This window comes from Rattus norvegicus, chromosome 4 (assembly GCF_036323735.1).
Source record: "Rattus norvegicus strain BN/NHsdMcwi chromosome 4, GRCr8, whole genome shotgun sequence".
Lineage (NCBI taxonomy): Eukaryota > Metazoa > Chordata > Mammalia > Rodentia > Muridae > Rattus > Rattus norvegicus.
Window position 1 is genome coordinate 143,087,487 of NC_086022.1, and position 21,104 is coordinate 143,108,590.

The following is a 21,104-nucleotide window of genomic DNA, read 5'->3' on the forward strand; positions in this document are numbered from 1 at the left end:
GCACACTTCTGTAATCTCAACACTTGGGAGGCTGATACGGGAGGGTGACGAGTTCTAGACTACCCTGGGCTGCACAGTTTGTGGATTGTGACCCTGCTGGGGGCCAGGGTGAGGTAAAGAAAAACCGTTGTTCTCACCTTTCCTAATGCTGCACCTCTTTAATACAGTTCCTCATGCTGTGGTGACCCCTAACCATGAAATCATTTTTTTTCTTTCTTTCTCTCTTTCTTTCTTTCTTTCTTTCTTTCTTTTTTTTTTTTTTTCGGAGCTGGGGACCGAACCCAGGGCCTTGCACTTGCTAGGCAAGCGCTCTACCACTGAGCTAAATCCTTTCATTGCTGCTTCCTAACTGTAACTCTGCTACTGTCATGAATTGTAATGCAAATATCTGTGGGGGTTTGGTTTGGTTTGGTTTAGTTTGGTTTGGTTTGGTTATGGTCTTGGGTTACCACTGTGAAAGGACCACTGGCCCCCAACCAAGGTCAAGACTGACAGATTGAGAACCTCTGAAACAAAAAGATGGTTTCTCTTGCCAGGCTTGGTAGCTATAGTCTAAGAATTCAGGAGGCCGAGGCAGGAGTGCTTGTGAGTTTGAGGCCAGCCTTGGCTACATTGTGAGGTTGTCTATAAAAGCAACAACATATACACAATGTTTCTCTTCCTATTCATGACCAACTATCCTTCCTGTCCGTCTCCAAAGAGGCCACCATCAAATTCTTGTCACCCTGTGGATGCATGACATACCACCCACACAGAGCGGGTGCGGATCCACTTTTCTCACTCCTGGCTTGTTCCGTGACTTGCTTCGTCCAATAGGATTCAGTAAAAAAGACATTCAGAGACTGCTCTGCTCTTAGAGATCTGGCCACCTTGGCTTTGAGTCCCTCTGGGAAGGAAGTCAGAAAGGCTTTGTGAAGTGCGTGCCTCACTCAGGAGTGCTGAGAAGCAGCCCATGACTGAGGAGGGAGCCCATGAGGAAGAGCAGCAGACAAGAGATGGAAGGAAGTCTTCTGAAGTCACCTAGCAACACTCTGGCCCAGTTCCTAACAGAATCATGAGAAATAGACAAAAGGACCGTCACACCCCTCGCCATACTTCACTCTCCAATTATGAAGTCAGGACGGGAGGAGTCAGTTGGGAGCCTGGGTTAGAGTCTTGGTCAAGCAACACTCCCGTGTATGTCTACTGCTTTTCCCAAGACAAGGTGACTTAGCATTAGCTCTAACTGCTGCTTTAGTTCAGAAAATAAGACTAGCCAAATCTCTACTTTGGTAAATTGCTGATAAACCAGCCCTGCTACATATAATAATAGACAGTATTCTGCTCTAACAAGCTTTTCTTTGAATCTAATACAATGGTTATCAAGCGATATTAGAAAACCACTAGTAAACTATACAACACTGCAGTTCTTAGTATTCACGGGGGAATCAGTGGCAAGCACCAGTCTTTCATATAAGACAGCATAGTGTTTGTATGTAATCTACACACATTTGCCCATCGACTTTAAATCATCTCTAGATTGCTTAGAAAATGTAATGGAGGGGGCTGGGAAGATGTCTCTGTTTGTAGACTGCCACAAAAGCATGAAGACCTGAACTCAATGCTTAGGACCCCCAATTTTACAAGTGGAGAGGGAGGCTAAAGAAAGGGCTCAGAAATAAGAGCATGTGATGCTCTAAACAGAGACCTGGGTTTGCTCCCAAGCACCTGATGTCTCACAGTCATTCTCCCGGTCTAGGTGATCAGACACCCGGCCCTTTTCTGACCTCCAGACTTTGCGTATACATGCTACATATGCATACATACTATCAGGCCCCAAGGGAACCCTAGACAAAGGTTAACTGTGGAACCTACTAGCAGAGCAAAGTGTCTGCTTGGTGTCTAGGTTCACTCAGGACCTGTGGCTCCTCTCAGCACGCCTACCCTGAACTTCTTAACCCAACGGGCTTTGCTTCCCTCCCCGCGGCTTCTCTTTCCTGTATAAGCGCCATTTCGGTCATGTGTTCTCTTGGTCCTTCTCCTCTCCTGGTTCTGGTTTGCCCTCTTGGCTCCTCTCTTGGTCCCTTCCTCTCTCCGTCTCCCACTCTCTCTCTCTCTCCTAGTGGCTGAGCTCAGTCTGGACTCTTCCAGATGTCTTTGGCAGTACCCTCCCTCATACGTACACTAAAAATCCTTCTCTCCAACCATACCTTGGAGTGGTCATGTCCTCATATCCGTTCCCATACAGACAAAGCATTTATACATGTGAATAAAAATCTTAAAAAATTTTTGTTAAGCCAGGCATGGCAGTACCTGCCTATAATCCCAACAAAGAGAGAAAGGGGGATAGGACTCTCTTCTCAACCCTTGAAGCGAAGGCTGGTGCTGGAAACCTGATTAGAGCCATCGAGGGGATGAAGAAAGGCGAGACACAGACACACATGTACTGAAAAGCTGGGGTCAGGTGCGCCGATCATAACATGGCACCAACCACTCACAACAGCCCAGAAGCTCAGTGATTTTATTATGTACAACTAAGAGGGTGGAGTTAGCTGGTCTCTGCAGGAGGTCTTCGTAGGGAGAAGTCTCCAGCTGTTAACATGGGGCCCGGGGAGGAAGCTGCAGTTGCTACTTTTTGCACATCCTGCCAACAGTTCTTGGCTTTCAGACCAGAAGTCTTTGCCATCCGCATGGGTCTAAGGCTTTGGTCCTTCACATGGCCGTGCCTATGACAACAATATACATCACCGAGGACTTCCTCTGCTCCCTGGGCTTCAGCGACCTTCCAGTCCAGCCAAATTAGCAAACTCCAGGTTCCATTAGAGTCACTCAAGAAAGAACAATTGAGAAAGACAGCCAGCATTAACCCTGGTCTCTACATGTGTAAGCACATTACACACACACACACACACACACACACACACACACAAGCAAGAAAACTTTATGTAACTGCTATGTGTAGAGTAGTTACATTTACATTTTATTATTTGGGGAATAATGACAACCCATATCCCTGAGGTCAGTACAGACACATCTTTCGCAGGTATTTTTCATGTGTACGCGGTTGAATCCCTGCCCTCAGAATTCATGTATATTAAGGCTACACTCATCGTTCTTATTTTCCCAAGTACTTTGCGATCTGGGCCGGGCTCCATGGAGACAGGTGGTACTGCCCTCCACACAGCCTCAGCTGGGGCTGGCTCAAAGACTGGAGGGTGGAATAATTTCAAGGCTGTCTGCCTCATGTCTGGAGGTTGGGAGTGAGGGAAAAAAAAAAAACTAAAACAGGTTGGGCTAGGATGGGTGAGCTACTGGGACATCTATGGAGCCTTCCTTAGGGTATCTCCAGGAGCCCTGGCAATTCCCAGTAGAAATCACATCGACTGCTATGACTTCCACTTTACAAACCATAGGATCTTCTTTCTGCCCTGTCATTGGTCCGTCCATAACCAAGAGAGTTGAGCACAGGCCACCTCTTAAGAAAGAAGTCGAGGGCTGGGGATTTAGCTCAGTGGTAGAGCGCTTACCTAGGAAGCGCAAGGCCCTGGGTTCGGTCCCCAGCTCCGAAAAAAAGAACCAAAAAAAAAAAAAGAAAGAAGTCGAATTCAAACTGCTAGAACTGTGGGGGGCTGGGTCGGATCATTCACATCTGCTTCACTCAGGTTCCAAACTCTATGTATGGATTTCATGCTAGGAATTAGAAACGTGGTAAGAAGGGCTAGAGAGATAGTTCAGCAGGTAAAAACTGCTTGCCCTGAAAGCCTCAAAATCTGAGTTTGATCCCCAACCCATGATAGGAGAGAACCAACTTCCAAAACTTGTCCTCTGACCTGTATGTGTGCACTATAGCATCCAGTCACATGTGTGCCTGCACGCACATGCTCCTGATGGGAGAGATGAGATGGTACCTCAGCTGGTAGAGTGTCTGTCTAGGATGCACAAAGCATGAGTTTGGTCACCAGCACAGCATAAACTGTATGTCTGTAGTCCCCACACTTGAAGAAAAGGCAAAGTTTGATGATACTTAGATAATAGAAGACTGTGTCTCAAAACAAACAAATAAAACACTCGATAGGGAAACTGATCACAGGAGCTTTGAGTAAAATAATAAAGCTGTAGTTGCCGATCTTGCAGGTGCTAATTGTGGTGCTTGAGAATGTGAGCTCAGTTCCCTTAGAAGTGCCTTGGTTTAGGTCTCAAGATCAATTTCCTTTTCCCCTTTAAGCTGAGTTAGAATTCCAGAGTGCAAGATATGAACAGTCTGTCATTACATATTACATTTTTGTAAACCCCTCTGAGAGAGAGAGAGAGAGAGAGAGAGAGAGAGAGAGAGAGAGAGAGAGAGAGTATATTGTTTGTGTGGTTGGTCCTCATAGAGAACAGAAGAGGACACTGGGTCCCCTAGGACTGGAGTTACAGACAGTTGTGAACTGTTGGGTGGGTGCTGAAAATCCAACCCAGGTCCTGAAAGAAAGAACAGCCAGGGCTGTTAACCATGGAATCATCTCTCCAGCCCCAAAACCCTCTCTTAAAGAAGACTTCGAGTCATTGGCATGACATGTTTTTTAACTTTTTACATTTATTTGAGGGAGACACCGGCAAGTCACAACACGCATGTGGAAGTCCAAGGACTGCTTAGAGGAGCTGTTTCTTTCCTTCTACCATGGGGCTTTGGGGATTGAGCCTTGTCATCAGCCTTGGCAGCAGGCACCTTAACTACTGAGCCATCATCCTAACGGCCCCCTTGAAATATTTAAAATTTCACCTTAATCTAGCTTTTATCTGTGTGTAGGTGCATGCCTGCCTTTGATGTGTGACGGTCGAGGAGGGCATCAGATTCTCTGGAACTGGAGTTGGGCTATTGCTGTTATCTGACTTGGGTGCTGAGAGCCAAGCTTAGGTCCTCTGGACAAGTAGAAGAGCACTGTTGACCCTTGATACTTAGTCCCTACTTGGATGGTGAATTTGTTTCTTTTAGAAATAGTGTAACCCTGGCTAGCCTGAAACTCACTATTCAAACCAAACTGGCCTCTAATTCACAGAGAGCCACCTGCCTCAGCTTCCTGAAGGCTGGAGTTAAAGGCATGTGCCACCACATTGATCCAAAATATGATTTTGGAAGAACAAAAAAAGTACCATTTGCAAAACGCCTCAGGACATATGCAAAGTGGAGAGCTTCGGCTCTCTGGCATTCTTGTAGATGTTCTGTAAGATAGCTGTCTAAAACTCTTACAAGTAATAAAATACAGTAAAATTCAGTAAAAACAGATTCATAAACAGGGCTGGGGATGTGGTTCGACAGACATAGAGCTTGCCTTTCATACCGGAGATCCTGTCTTTAGTCCCCAGAATGACATAAACCAGGATCAGTGATGTACTCCTGTTACCCTGCACTTGGGAGGTGGAGGCAGGAGGGTTAGAAATCAATCGAGGTCATTCTCAACAACAGAATGAGTTGGAGGGTAGCCTGGGCTATATGATGACCTTTCCCTAAAAGGAAAAACATCATATATTTCTTAAGGATTATAGTGCCTATGTGAAGTATTTACAGTTCAATCTCTAAATCTTCTACCCCGATTTATTATTTTCTTTTGAATTAATCTGTTTTCATCATGACCTATAGATATGATTTTATAACTCTTTTCATGTTGGTTTTCCAAACTACCGTAGTCAATAAACTTTGAAGTCTGCCAAGTAACTGTGAAAACTGGGAACTTTGGGATGCAGCATCAAAATGTTTGCATTTTAATTTGTCTGCTCAACAATGTGACTTCAGAGGTTTTCGGGCCAACTGACTCCTAACATTTCACAGATCAAAGTCAAACATGTCACTAACGAGCCCATATGCGAATAAACATTTCTTTTATAAAGTGAATTGTGCCCTTTACAGTAGTGACTGGGAAACTTCCATCTCGTCAGTTACCTCTCTCAAAGCTGAACACAAAAAAAACCACAATTATAGAATGAGGATGGGAGTCTGCGCCCAGCTCCAACATTTTAACACTTTGGTTCATTTTTAAAAGCAATCGGTTGGTTTAAAAATGGCTGGGGGGGTGGGGGGGCAGGTGTGGATTGTTAGAAGAAACAAAATGATAAAGAGATGGTGGGAGGTGGTGGGAGGAAGGATCTTTAATGCTGGGGAGGGAGATGTCATTGCAGAGTAGAGAGGCAGAGTACATCTTTGTCACAAGCTGATGAGAGGTGTCAACACATCTCCGGAACAAGGAGGGCAAGGGCCAGCCGGCGCCCCACGGTTGGAAGGCTTCTGTGCCTTTTCTCAAAAGCACAGAACCACAGCCACTAACAAAGCTGTGCTTTCAAAGTGGCTTTTCTGGGCTGCATGCTCCCAGAAATGTGGAGGAGACAACTTTTAATTTGGAAATGAGAAAGTTTAGCGAAACCATTACCAATGTATTCTCTTCCTCCAACCTAGCATCAAAACTAAAGCAGCAGGAAGAAGGACTTGAGCCCTCCCTGTGCTCATCCCCTGTGCTTCTAGCCATTGGCTGCGCCTGGGCCTATACCGGACCACATGGGGTCAGTTGACCCCACCAGAGTGGTTCAACTAGCATTTCAGGTTTGGGTTTGCCCCACCTTTTCAGAAAGATCCCAGGGAGATCACTGATTGTCTCTTCCAGTCCTGGCAGAAATACTACAGGAGTCAGTTGTCACTTCACTTCATCTCTGAGCGTGATTGTCCCCTTTGGGGAAGTGATGCTAATCCCACATGCCTTGCTTTTTCACAAGAAATTAAGTCAGACAATAAGTAATGCTACGAAACACTTCCCCTAATCCAGCCCTGAGAACATATCACAGACATTATTCAACAGATCCTAACGATGACTCTGTGAAACCAGGATTAAGATCAAGTAGACGCTAAGAGGAGGTCAACACCTTACTCTCTGTGACTCTTCAAATGGCAGAGCTGACCTCAAGCCACCCCCAATGTTACCTGCAGAAAACAGCCATCAGTAAAATACTACAGAAACATCTGAGGCTTTCACCATCACCGCGGCTTTAAGGCTGTGAAACCTTATTTTTAAATGATATTCTGGAATGGGAAGATGGCTCACCCTGTAAAGTGCTTGCAAGACAACTGTGAGGACCTGAATTCAGAGCCTCAGCACCCACTTAGAAACCTGGGAGGGGTATAAAGACCCTAGCATTGAATGTGTGTGTGTGTGTGTGTGTGTGTGTGTGTGTGTGTGTGTGTGTGTGTTACAAAGTGGGAGCTGGCCATGGTGGTACGTACATACTTTTGATCCTGGCATTAGGAAGACAGAGGCAGGCAGATCTCTATGCATTTGAGGGCAGCCTGGTCTATGTAGCAAGTTCCATGCCAGTCAGAGTTATATGGTGAGACCCTGTCTCAATAATAAGGGGGTGGGGGGTGGAATGAAGGAAGGAAGAAAGGGGGCAGAGCATGATGGAGGAAGGCACCTCTGGTCTGTATGTGCATAGGCACCCACATGCATCTGCACCTGTGTGTACACAGACAAGAACCCGCACCTCCACCCACTCCTACACACCACTTGTATATATTATATTCTGTTTATGTTCAGCTATCATTTGTATATGCATTTTCATTTTTGGCCAACTTGGGGCAAAGTGTATCTTCCTGATTTGTTACAGTATTAGTAATATCATGTGCTTATTACAGAAAGTAAAGAAAAGTTACCCTAAAGGAAGAAAAATCTAAAATCGAGAGTTAAACAGAGAAGTGTGTTAAGTAAGTCCCAACCTCTATCTCCCACCCTCATGCTTTCCTGGAAGGAGCAAGGAGGTGTTTTAGCATCACGTGGTCAGTAGAAATGGTATTTGTTAATAGAGGGTCAGGGGGAAATGCAGACTGCATCAAGCAATCATAACTCTTCAGCCTTAATTACATCAAAAGACTTTAGAGAACTATTAATCACTCAGCTGCAAAATGCTAGTCAGAGGTAGGATTCCAAGGGCTTTTTGAGCCTCTCCATTTGCTCATGTCCCTGAGGAAATAGTAAATGCTAGAAAACTCAGGTAAAGAAGATGGACTCCAGGGTCTCATCATTAACATAGAACGGTAGAGAATGTATGTGCCTGTAAAAGCCAGCCCAAGTGTACTGATCCAAGCGAACGTTTGCTGTGGAAGCCAGCACAGACAGTCAGGAAATTTCTTGAGTTCAGAGTGTACCTTTGACATATGGTTTCTATCGCTGTGAAAAAAGACTATGACCGAAAGTAACTTCAGGAGGGAAGGGTTTATTTAAAGCTCATACATTTTACCACAGCCTGTCATGGAGGGAAGTCACGGAAGGAACTCAAATAGGGCAAGAACATAGAGGCAGGAGCTAATCCAGAAGTTATGGAGGAGTGCTGCTTACTGGCTGGTTCCTCATGGCTTACTTACTCAGCCTGCTTTCTTATAGCACCCAGGACTCCCTGCCTAAAGGTGGCACCACCCATATTGAGCTGGACCTCCAAAACCAGTCTTCAACCAGGACAATGTCTCAAGGTCAATCTGGTGGGGGCGTCTTCTCTGTTGAGAGTCTCTCTTCCCAAATAACTCTAGCTTGTATCAAGCTGAAAGGAAATAAGCAACACAACCTTGGACCCCAGGTTTGTTTGAAGCGGGAATAAGGAAAAAATGCAGGAGAGTGGGCTCTAGTCAGGAGACATGCTCTTCTCAAAAGAGGAGACTGTGCCTAGACACAAACAGTGAGGGGTGCGAGCCCACCATTATATTGCTAGTTACATGTGGAGGGATGAGATCTGAGACATAAAACAGGAGAATCCGAGGTCCCCAGGAGCAGCCAGCCATGGAGCCTGTCTAAGATCTCAGAACCACTTGAGATGGCTTCCCTTAATTCTGCCCCAACTGCCAACAGGCACTCTGGCCTTTCCTTGTACTGTACAGGACTCGGTATTAGTTCAGCTTCACACCTGACATGAACAACATTTTCAGGCCACCTTCCTAGCCAAGTGCTCACCCACAAGGCCCCTTCTCAGATTTGGGTGCCGGGACGAGCCCTCTGAACTGCTCCTCAGACTATGCTGAGCCTTTCCCTCTGCCTCTCTGTCTCCCTCTGTGTCTATACCCTCGTTGGCCATCAGCTCAGAAAAAAGAAAATTTCAGAGAAATAGTAAAAGAATGAGGGGAAGATAGACAAGGCATCCTCGGAAGTGGCACCAATGTCAGGTAAAGCATTTCCCAAAGGTTATGACAATTTCTCAGCCCCTCCCCTCATTCCTGCCCTTTATTCTCGCACCATAATCTAGTTCTCTGGTTCCTGGCCAATTATATACGGCAGCATACAGAAGGAGAGAAGGAACTAATTTTAGTCTTTCAGGAAACTTGCCTATGCTGACAGTTCACAGTCTTTCTCTTTTTGAAATTCTATGACCCGAATCATCTCTGACAGTTGATATATAGGCTTAAGTATTACAAGTAAGAGGAGATTAAACTCATTACCCAAACAAACCACTTCACTACAAAAATAGGAACCAAGTTCTAGTTCATTAAATGTAAAAGACTTGATAAATCCACCAAAGACAATAACACAGGCAGCTGAAGAGATGGCTTGCAGAGGGCTGGATTCAGTTCCTAATACCTGTGGGGTAGCTCACAATAGCTCACAACATTCCAATTGCAGGGAAAAGGAGCCTGCACTTCGATACCAGGGAAAAGGATGCCTCTTCTGACCTCTGTGGGCTGCTGCACATGCAATGACCACATGTTCAGGAACACACACCTTACATAAAAATAAAATTTAAGCCTTAAAACATGTACAATAAATACATGGCGGAGTTTAAATTAACCATTGCATCCTTCTACATGATAGTCTCAGGGTACTTTGATCTCATGTGAATCCTATTTTATTTCAAAGGCTTTTCAATCCTCATTTCTCACATGCAGTTTTTGGGGAACCACTAAAAAGGAATCAAACAGAGAGTCACACTGCTCCAGCAATAAAATCAGCAAGCGATGAAAGCCATACCATGGGCATTGACACTTATTTTAAAAAAAAAAATAGCTTTAATTGGCGCCTTTGCTGCTTTGCCGGGAAGTGTTCACTTGGTCCACTTTTGTTCATCATGAGCTCCATGTCAACACGTTCAAAGCTGCCTCACTGCCACTGCCTTACTGATACTGCAGTGTCTTCATTCACTAACAATGGCCATCCATTGGTCACGGGACCCTCTATTGTTTCCCAGTGGTACAGGCAAGCCCAACACAATGCATTTTTTTTAATGTATTAGCAGAACATTTCCAAGGAATAAACATCTAAATCATCCCACCTTCTAGTCCCAGTTTTAATTCACCCATTTCTTCCTTCCCAGAAAAGCATTTGACACAAGTAAATATTGAATTAGCTTCCTTTTTAAAAAAGATTTATTATTTTTTTGTTTGTTTGTTTGTTTGTTTTTTTCTTTTTTTTGGAGCTGGGGACCGAACTCAGGGCCTTGTGTTTGCTAGGCAAGCTCTACCACTGAGCTAAATACCCAACACCAAGATTTATTATTCTTAGTTCGTGTGTGTGTGTGTGTGTGTGTGTGTGTGTGTGTGTGTGTGTTTATCTGTGTTTATGTGCATGTGTATATAGATGCTTAATGAAGCCAGAAGAGGATATTATATCCCTTGGAGCTAGAGTTACGGTAGTTGTGAGCTGTCTGATGTGAGTGCTGGGAACCCACCTAGGGTCCTCTGCAAGGGCTTAAAGTCCACTAAGCCATCTCTCCAGCCCTGGCATGAATTTTCTTTAGATAAAATATGTGTATTTTCTTAGTTATGTTTTTTCTCCTCTTTACAAAAAAGTAAAAAGTTATACTTTATTATTAAAACAGCATACATTTACTAGGCGAATGTTAAAAATTAACTTCAACTTCATCAGTTACATGTGTACACAGGCAAAAACTACTCACAAGTAAAATTAATAAAGATCTCCCCAATAGGTGGTCATATTGTGTCTCCTGAAGATGGTGGATTTATACCTTTGAGATACTTGCTTTAATTTCAAGAGCATATTTGCAAGAAGAAAGAGAATCTAAGCATGATTTAGAGAGCACTTTCTATTTATTTCTATTTCAAATGTAAAAGACATCTAAGTTCTACTACACAGTCTGGGAATAACAAAATTACTTCAAGGACATGGTCATTTCTTATGTGTCAATCTTTATTAAAGTCCCACAAATGTCTACATTTAGCCAGGCATGGTGGCACCTGCTTATAGGCTAAGGGAGAAGGATTGCAAATCCAAGGCTATCCTGGGCTACACAGTTCCTGCCACACCCCCTTCCAAACAATCATCATTCTATTCAACATAATACAAGTGGAAGAAACCTTCATTAAATCTGGCAGGATGCTAGTGGTAATATCATCCCAGGAGGAAGGGAGAGCTGACCTAAGTCTGAGCCCTTTATAATGCTAAGAGGGGGAACATTCCTGCTCCTGAATTTTGTTTTCTGAGTGACCGGTGGTCCGCCTCTTCTGTGCTTATATGAATAAGAACCATCTTGTGCTCCCCCAACACACTTTATGTAAGGATAGAAAATCAGGAACTGTGCATAAGCAGTCGGAAAGCAAAAAGAAGTCTATGAGTCCAATGCTCCAACTGATTTGCAGGATTCAACAGTCTATGAACTATTCAATCTCATATTCTTAATTGTATATGCTTCCAGGTTAAGCTAAATCAGGGATAATCTGTGCATACCCCATGGAGGCAGGGAAATGGAGCAGACCTCTGCCCCTCCTCTTTTTGACACACAAACATTGCATGTGATTATCCCATTACAATCTTGCAATTCCAAGTATTATGAAACTAACTGCTGCTGTTTCCTATTAAAACACTTCGCCAGTGACAGAGCCTCCTTACAATAAATGTGATATTTCTAGCTTTTTGAGACAAGGTTTTGCTATGTAGTCCAGGCTTGTCTTACACTCAAGTTCCTCCTTCCTGAGTCTCCCAAGTGCTAGGATTATAGATGTACATCTTCTAGCCCAACTAGTACAATTTAAAATCAATCTCAGGGATGGGGACATAGCTCAGTTCCTGCTACACAAGCATAAGGACCGGAGTTCAATCCCCAGAGCCCACATATAAAAACTTAGGCGCAATGGATTGGAACTTTGAATCTCAGAGGAAAGGTGGTAGAAGCTAATGGATTCTTGAGGCTCAGTGACCAGGCCACTAGCCTAATCAGCTAGTTCCAGGCCAAATAGAGGCTCTCTCTCAAATAACAAGATGGACAGCACCTGAAGACAGCCAACATTGATCTTTGACCTCCACCTGCATGAGCACGTACACACACAGAGAATAATCAATTAATGAAAATCAACTCACCAGCAAAACACACTGCAGATTCCAAGGTGGATGTAAAATACTTTCTTCTACCAACTCATTGTCCAGTAGATCTATCTTTCATTTCAAAATATATAACACATCACGTGTGTGTGTGTGCATGCTCCGTCTCTCTGTCTCTCTGTCTCTGTCTCTCTGTCTCTGTGTGTGTGTGTGCATGTGTGTCTGTCTGTCTGTCTCTCTCTGTCTCTCTGTCTCTGTCTCTCTGTCTCTCTCTGTCTCTCTGTCTCTGTCTCTCTGTCTCTCTCTGTCTCTCTGTCTCTGTCTCTCTGTCTCTCTCTGTCTCTCTGTCTCTGTCTCTCTGTCTCTCTCTGTCTCTCTGTCTCTGTCTCTCTGTCTGTCTCTCTCTGTGTGTGTGTCTTTCTGTCTGTCTCTCTGTCTCTGTCTCTCTATCTGTCTCTTTCTCTTTCTCTCTCTCTCCCTGTCTGTCTCTCTGTCTCTGTCTCTGTCTCTGTCTCTGTCTCTGTCTCTCTCTCTCTCTCTCTCTCTCTGTGCGCGCGCACGTGTGTATGCTGGTCTGACTCTGTGGACTCTTCTCTTGGACTGAAGAATTTCATTTGAAATAGATGTGCCTTTTCCATGAGGTTTCAGCTTTTGCAGAGTTAGCTCTGATGTGAATAAAATTTTCACATAATTGCAAACACATTCCTTATAATCTTTTCATTCCTTATAATCTTCTAAACACGTGACAGAGGAAAGCAACTAGAACAAACTTTGTTAACAGGGGAAAAAATCAGCCACAAAATAAAAAGTTAAACCCTGCAGTCACCTCAGAGGGGCCTAAAGACAGGTGCCGCATGGGAACATCATTAAGAATTGAGATACGTAAAAATATACATGTTTAGAAATAGAAAAGAAAAATAAAGTTCAGACAAATATGAGATCAAAGTTCCAGAGAAATATGAGATCAAAACAAAACAAAAACACCCCAAACCAAAAAGAACAAAACAAACAAGCAAACAAAACCCCCATAGCTGGGCATGGCAAAACATCCTGCCATCCCAGCACTGGGGAGGCTGAAGCAGGGAGACTGTTTGAGAGGGACTCTCTACCGAGGCCCTACTGCAAGGCAGAGTGGAGAAAAGGAAAATACAGACTGAGATGGGGATAAGAAGGAATCAAGGATGGGATGGGGGAACAGTGGGAAGGGAAAGGAGGAAGGTTGCAACACAGATCAGTGTAGCCTAGTGATTAAGACAGGGATTAAACCTTTCTTAACCAAGACAGATTTCAAACACAGGTGGCAAGATGGTTCAGGGAGTATAGGAGCTTGCCACCGAGCCTGATGACCTGAGCTCAATCCCCAGATCCCACAAAGTGGAAAAACAGAACCAACTCCCACATATTCTCTGACTTACACACAGCATGTGCACACGTGCACATACAGACAGTATTTTAAAATTCAAAACAGCCAAAAAAAGTTAACGTAGATATTGAAAACTATAGATACTGTAGTCTAGAAAAATAGCATACCCCCATAATGGACTGCAATATGATTTTTTTTTCTAACCTTGAGTCAGGAAAATTTTGTTAAATTCAACTATGTAAGAAAAATCTACCTCAGCGGGGTGGGGGTGCCACACACCATTAGTCCCAGCACTCAGGAGGCAGAGGCAGAAGGATTTCTGTGAATTTGAGGCAAGCCTGGTGTACAAAGTGGGTTCCAGGAGAGCCAGAACAAAGAAACCATGTCTTGAACACCCCACCCAGGGGGGTGGGGAAGGGAGGGAGGGAGGGATACAGGAGAGAGAGAGAGAGAGAGAGAGAGAGAGAGAGAGAGAATAATTTCCCTGTGGCAAAAGTCACCACAAGCAAGTGGAAAGTCCAACGGTGAAATATGAATTGTTTTGCAACTTTTAATTAGCAAGCAAAAATTTACCTTCCTTGTATTAAAAAAAAAGCCTTTTGAAATTGGAAAAAAAAGGTTAATAGAGCAGAGAATCATATGAGAAAAACAATGAGAAGGTGAGACTCTGGTTTTCTTCAACAATTTGCAAAAAAGGAATCTGAAAACTTGGTAACACCAAGTAGAAAACAATCATGTTTACATATTCCTGTTGGAAATATAATTTCCGTCAACCAAGGCTGGAGAGCTGGCTTGGTGGTTAAGATGTGCAAACATGAAAACCAGAATTTAGATCCCCATAACTCAGGTAAATGCCAAGTTGGCAGGGTGACCCACCTGTAATTCTAGATCCCAGAAGTTGAAGCAGGGGAATTTCCAGAACAAGATGGCTAGCAAGAGTAGCCTATCTGAGAGTTCTAGCTTGGTTTAAAGACTATAGTTCAATGAGTACAATGAAAAAGCAGTGGAGGATGATTCCTCGTTAGCCTCTAGTTTCCACATGCATCCACACATATGCGCCCACACACATGCAAACATATGTGTATGTGCCTAGTGCAGACGCAAAAATGGAAAAAAGATTAAATTATAGAAGGCTTCATGGAGGGAATTTTGGTGTGGTTATTTTTTCAGCTGGAAGTTCTACCTCTATGGATACATAGTAAAATGACTGTCACAAAGTTATTAACTACTGAGATGATTATCAGGAGCAACCTAATATCTGTCCTTGGAAACTAGTTAGATCTTTCATGTAATGGAATATAAGTTGGTTGTGGCAAAAAGAGAAAATGAAAGTGTTTATATAGTGATAAAGAATTATCTAGGGGCTGGAGAGATGGCACAGTGGTTAAGAGCACTGACTGCTCTTCCAGAGGTCCTGAGTTCAATTCCCAGCAACTACATGGTGGCTCACGATCATCTGTAATGGTCTTCTGGAATGTTTGAAGACAGCTACAGTGTACTCACATATGTAAAAAATAATAAATCTTTAAGAAAAGAATTATCTATAAGAGGCAGTAAACATGTTTCCAATTAAATCAAAAGTAACACTTTTTATCTAACCTTGACCTATGCGATTACATTTATTTTATTTCTTATTATATATTTCTGTAAATAGTTTCACAAACTACAAGTTGCAATAACAATTTTAAATTAAGCTTGGTTTCAGTCATTATTGAAAGGCCAAGCTGCAAAAATTATAAACATGAACTTAATTCTCCTCAGTCAATTTAGGTTTTCTTCTGACATCTCCATTATAGTTTAGCTTCAAATATAATTATTCTGTTTTGCTTAGATGTGTGACAACTCTATGAGTTATTGGCTAGGGAGGTTCTAGACGACCCCAAAACAACACAGGCTATTGTTATTACTCTTGGTTGCCCATCAAAACCAGATGGTCAGACCCTATTGTTGACGATATCGCATACTTTTCTTGTGGGACATAAAGAAATCAAACTGGAACTGACCTGAAAACTTTCTCTCTGCTGTCTAGCTGTCATAGTGTAGGAAGGTGCTACTCAGTCCACTGGAAAATAAAACGAATCATTGGTATTACCCAGTGGTGAACTGTGCATGCTACAATACCAAGATGTGCCCACTGATGCAATGGTGGCACAACAGATATGGGTGTCACCAACTGCATTTGCATTAGATTTAAGGTCTGCTCTAAAGGAAGGAATTCATGCCTGATACTGTAAACCTGGTCAAAGACCCATGGTTAGAGCATCATAGGTGCAAAGGAATCTACCACTGTCATTTTGTTAAATGGAAATGTCTTCAAATTGCTTTTTAAATACATATGCTTATATTGTAGATTAATGCTATTCAACCTTATCCAGAGAAGCATCTCTCTGCAGTGGGCAACAGTTACTATCATGGCAGACCAGTGATGAAAATAAGTGGCCATTGAGTACTCAGCATTAAATGGGACCTTATATCAGCACACATCCCTATCCAAGCTCATGGAATGTTGTAGAAGAGAAGCAAAACGGTTGTAAGAATGGAGGATGAGGAGGAGCTCTGTGAAGTACTGTCTTCAGGTCATGGCATAGCTACTGCATTCATGAACTCAGTGCAGCTATGGTCACCTAGACAAGACCAAGCAAACAATACCAGTCAGTATTCCAAAAGACAGTACAATTTAGATTCAGTGGATATAAGAAAGAAAGAAAGAAAGAAAGAAAGAAAGAAAGAAAGAAAGAAAGAAAGGAAAAAAGAAAGAAGGAAAGAAGGAAAGAAGGAAAGAAGGAAAGAAAGAAAGAAAGAAAGAAAGAAAGAAAGAAAGAAAGAAAGAAAGAGGTATGAAGGGGAGAAGGGAGAAGAAGAGGAACTGGGGTGATTGAAGGGTGATAGATCTCATAGAGACATATTGTTTATGTATATATCATATGTATATATCGTGTATAAAATATATGTATATATTGAATGAAAGTACCAGAGATTAAAAGATGATGTGTCAAAAATAAATTTAAAATTACAAAAAAATAAGAAACAGGTGAGAACATTCCTTGATTAAGCATCCAGTTTTACCACTGGAAATTTTTAATCAATTTTGATGCCCTTCTTAGCATATAAACCATATAAGTCTGTTATAGTTTTCTGTTCATTTGCATTCTTTATGATGTGAATGAAGTTAGATGAACAAGTTAATTGACCATCTGCATTTCTTATCTATTTTTCTTCCTTCGGAAGAGGAATATAAAAATACTCTACTTCAATCTTAGAGTTAAAAACTGTTTTCTTGGCTGGGCATGGTGGCACATGCCTTTGATCCCGGTACTGGAGGCAGAGCCAGGCAGACCTCTATGAGTTGGAGGCTAGCCTGGGCTATGTGGAGAGTTTAAGCCATCCAGGATTATATGGTGAGACCCTGTGTTTATAATAATAATAGCAGTAAATAATAGTAATTGAAGTAAAGTAATTTCAATAAAACTAAGATCAATGCTGAACAGCTATAATCCCAGCGCTTGGGTAGAAGTTGAGAGTCCAGGGATTAGAAGTTCAAGTTCATCTTGAACCACAAGCAAGTTTGAGACAAGTCTGCAGTACCTGAGACCCTGTCTCAAAAAAGAAATCTTTTTAGCCAAGCATGGTGGAGAACACCTTTAATCTTGGGAGGCAGAGGCAGACAGAGCTCTGTGAGTTCAAGGCCAGCCTGGTCTACAGAGTGAGTTCTAGGATAGCCAGAGCTTCATAGAGAAACCCTGTCTCCAAGAAAAAAACCAAACAAATCTCTTTAAAATTATACACCGTGTGTGTGTGTGTGTGTGTGTGTGTGTACATATATATATATATATGTATGTATGTATGTATGTATACTCGGGCTGTAGGTATCTTTCAAAGCACTTCACATAGCTCAGTAGCTCATCACTCAGTCACCTTCATATTTGCCTTCTTGTTCTGCTTCAAAATTAGGAAACCTTTCTCTCATCCACTACAGTGTTGTTAGACAAATGGACTACCTCCATTTCTTCCCAGTGTCTTTGCATAGAATCGCACACTCCCAGGTTAGAAACTTCTCTAAGGAGTTCGTCAGACACAGCTAACAGTGTGGAATCCTATTATCCACCAAGGTCATCAATCATTAATAAAGCAATCACGCATCATTAGCTCAATAGTGACAGACCCATAATTAATTATCATTTGAGGAAAAACACCTCTAGTGGATCAATTACAAATAATAACAAAATTCTCAAGATATATTCTGCACCTGTAATTACAACGACCACTGCCCACGCTTAAAAGCTCATCTTGAGACATCTCTGTAAGATTTTTTTTCTTTTTTTCTTTCTTTTTTTCTTTTTTTCGGAGCTGGGGACCGAACCCAGGGCCTTGTGCTTGCTAGGCAAGTGCTCTACCACTGAGCTAAATCCCCAACCCCTCTTTAAGATTTTTACATCTTCCTGTATTGACAAATTTATTTATGAAGGGTTATCTATCTCGCTAATGGCCTATTGTTTATTTCTCTTTATTTTAAAGTCTTTTTGTCCTTTTATTAATTTGCTTAAGGAAACTTTACACCTATTTTGAAACTCTTTGAATCATTTAAATTAGGTAAAAAATTAAATATTTCATAGTTTAAATTATAAACCAAGGTCCTTTCCCCAAGATACCTATCCTGATTTACCACAATTCCAAACAAAACAATCTCATTTAAAAATATTTGGAGTAAAATTTTACTTGCTTTACCAAAAAATTGAGTCAGGATCCAGAAGTCTACTGGGTTTAGACTAGTTTCCCTATTTTATTTTTTAAATGCATTTAATTTTATGGTGAAACTAAAGATTTTTTGTGCAATACATGATAAAGACAGTAAAGTATTTTTTTTCTATTCTTCCAAAAAGAAAACAAAATGCCAGTTAAGCTGCCAAAATGGCTATGATTCCAAACACCTGTATCCCAACCCGTCTGAGGTAGAGGCAGGAAGCTGAGGAGTTTAAGTTCATCGGGGGCTAATCAGTGAGTTTGAGGCCAATTAAAGCTACAAAAGACCTTGTCTCAAACAATAATGAATTCTTCTGGAGAAAAGTGTGTGTTACTAGCCTCCCGGGTGAGCTTCACGGACTGCACAATTCAGCGTCTTCGAAAAGATCAATAAAACCAAGTAAGGGCTGGGTACCACAGACCAAGTTACATACCAAGTAACCAACCTTACTAATGGAACTCTGCACCCCTACAAAGCCTGTCTTCCATTCAAAACCCCCCAACTTTCCTTGTTTCACTTCTTCCTTAACCTGATCAGATAACAGGTTTTGTTTTCCTAATGGAATCACCATTTCGTGGTTTGCACAAGACCGACCTGCAGTGCATCCAGATTTTCATAACTCGTCAAACAGTTTTTCAGTATGTGTTATGGCAAGATATTCTAGAACTGCCAAGAAAAGTAAATTCACAGAGCCGCCTGCAATTCAGTAACTATTGCAAATTAGCATAAATAGCCCTGTTTTAGAAGGAATGGCTTTTGCAAGTCATACAGGAAAAATAATGTGGCTTTGCATTTGTGTCATTAAAAACTCTCCCTGTGTACAGCTTCGCCACGAATATTAAGCACAGTACCACCATTCTGCACACTAACCTGCTGGGGTGAAACTCTCTAATGAAACATTTGGTTATGATCACAAGACTAACTAGGAAAACTAGCTAACAAGTACCTATTTATACGGATTTTTTTTTCATCTAAAAAGGAGAAAAAAATGCATATCAAATAAAACCTCTCAACACTTGTCAGCTCTCCTGTGAACATACCATATAAATGGACGGGCACCGGCTGCCAGGGAAAACGAAAGGCCAAATTACACTCATATACCCATGCTGTCAAGTTCAGAGAGAAATCTGTCCTAGACCCAAGCCATCCACACGGCACACAATGAGCCTGTTAACAAGAACTAAGAATGGATAAAATTCTTCAGATTTCTCTGCATAGATCTTACTTTCTTAGTCACCGCCGTAATTTAAAATGCCTCTGGCTAGTTGCTCAAGGCACAAAACAAAGGTACTTTCAAATAGCAAATGTGCTTAGAATCTATACGTTCCAACGAAAAGCCTAAAAAAAAAAAAAAAAAAAAAAAAAAAAACAACTATAGCAATCAGAGGCTGTGGACTTTACCTAGGTACAAACTTATCCATGTGGGTTGCCAGCATGATGACCAAGAGGTGCGATCGTTATCTGGAGCAAATTAAAAAAAAGAAAAAGAGACTATATTAGAGCAAGTTTTGTTTACTGCTGTTTTGAACACGAGACTGTTTATAACCATTGGAGGAGGAGGAGTCTTTTAGCACAGTAGCCCTGAATACGTTTCTCCAGGTCCCAGTCGTGCCACTCGAACAGGTGGAGGAAGCTTGAAGGGTATTGGTAAACAACTTGCTTAAAGAGAGAAAAGAGAATCTGCAGGCCAGGAGCAGCCAAAAAACTGCGTGGGCAAGGCAAAAGGATGCCAAAGGAAAGGGCTTAAGAAGAAAAGTAAGAGAGGCGGGTGGGGTTGGGGGCAGGGAGCAATGCCCTTAATCCCAGCATTTGGGAGGCACAAACAGATGGATCTTTGGGAATTCCAGGCCAGCCTACATAGGGAGCTCCAGGACAGTCAAGGACCCTGTCTCAGGAGGAAGAGGAGGGGAGGAGAAATTTGCCTTGCCACTGCCTGCTACCACCTGGCTCCTATTTCTCATTGGGAAGCCGCACATTCATTTCAAAAGTGTCGTTTCTCCATTCGAAACACCGATGAATCTTTCTCCCAGCTACACCCTTGTTTTCTCACCCTTGTTTCCTATTGTAGTCAATAGGTGATGAGCTACCCATGCTAGAAACCTGGGAGAATGTGGGTGAGTCCCCTTTCAATCTGAGGGAAGCTGCCTTTCCAGCAACTTTGAGATGATTCCAGTTGCTTTTCCTTGGGAGCAGTGCAAGGGATGGAACACAGGCCTTGATTATGCTAGGCGGGCGCTCTACCAATGACCTGTGTCCAGCCACCTAATTCAGGCCAGTCCCATTTTTGAGAATGTCTTAAATCCTCTCCCTCTTCCCCTCCACCCTCCCTCTCCCCCACCCCTCCCTTCCCTCTTTTCTCCTTCCATATGTAGCCTTTTCTGACTCATTCCTTAAATAGCAACATCTATTCACCCCACTGAGTATAACATGCCGAGGTTAGTTTCTAATTTTCAGGTATGTGTTCAGATAATATTTTTCTTCCTATGTATTTTGTGTTCTAAGTTGGGGGTGCATGGCGGAAGACTACAGCGGTGGGGACCGCATTCCATCCTCGTCCTGCTAGCCAAATGCTCTAGCTTGGAGCCTCAGCTTTAGCCATTCTTAATCAGCAGCCAGTGCATTTACTTCCTCTGTTTCTCCCCAAGGCTCTTTGCTTTTTCTACTTTAGGGATGCTGTGTGTCAGAGAACAGTGTGATCTAAACTTGGGAATGCCGCACTTATATTCTTCTCCCTGTCAAGAAC

The 21,104-nt window shown here is 42.5% G+C and overlaps 1 long non-coding RNA gene across 1 annotated transcript in view; it reads right to left on the reverse strand.

The window, feature by feature from the left end:
* Positions 1-20,672, reverse strand: part of LOC102547466 (uncharacterized) — a 69,318-nt gene extending 48,646 nt beyond the window's left edge. The window contains exon 1 of the long non-coding RNA XR_001837663.3: positions 1-20,672. This exon is cut by the window's left edge and continues 12,185 nt beyond it. This is a non-coding gene — a long non-coding RNA (uncharacterized LOC102547466).
* Positions 20,673-21,104: the final 432 nt, after the last annotated feature.